Here is a 565-nt window from a genome sequence, read left to right as displayed (position 1 = left end):
GTAGTATCCCAACTTGTTTCCTCCTAAAGACTGTTTTTGGCTATTCTTGGCCATTTAAATTCATAAGTCTTTGATTACATCTCAGTTAAGGTATTTTTAATTTCGGCCTGATTAGATCTCAATTCTGCAGTAATGAAGTCTCTAGAATCCTTTATGCTTTTTGCAGAGCCACCAGTAACTTTATAATTGTACTTCTGAATTGAATTTTTGACATTATATTTTAAAAAATATGGAATACTTCACGAATTTGTGTGTCGTCCTTGCATAGAGGCCATGCTAATCTTCTCTATAGTGTTACAATCTTAGTGTATGTGCTGCTGAAGCAAGCACTCATATGCCTTTGAGAATCAGGTTGACACACAAAAGTTCTGCTTGGAATTGTCATTTGCATTGCATTGAATCTAAAAAGTAATTTGGGAAGCACTCATATTTTTAAAAATCTTAAGTCTTCCAGTCCAAGAATTTAGATTTATTATGTTTTTCTATATATTTACATATTCTTTATATATATATATATATATATATATATATATATATATATAATTTCTTGGTAGAGAAGTCTGCT

At 30.3% G+C, this 565-nt stretch overlaps 1 non-coding gene across 1 annotated transcript; it reads right to left on the bottom strand.

Annotated features, from left to right (window-relative positions):
• Positions 1-223: 223 nt before the first annotated feature.
• LOC129507425 (U6 spliceosomal RNA) lies at positions 224-330 on the bottom strand. The gene has a single exon (XR_008663995.1). It is a non-coding gene; the product is annotated as a U6 spliceosomal RNA (small nuclear RNA).
• Between the last annotated feature and the right edge of the window lie 235 nt (positions 331-565).

The sequence above is a fragment of the Nyctereutes procyonoides genome, unplaced genomic scaffold, assembly GCF_905146905.1.
Source record: "Nyctereutes procyonoides isolate TBG_1078 unplaced genomic scaffold, NYPRO_anot_genome, whole genome shotgun sequence".
NCBI classification, from domain to species: Eukaryota; Metazoa; Chordata; class Mammalia; order Carnivora; family Canidae; genus Nyctereutes; species Nyctereutes procyonoides.
This window is presented reverse-complemented; position numbering and strand designations above follow the sequence as displayed.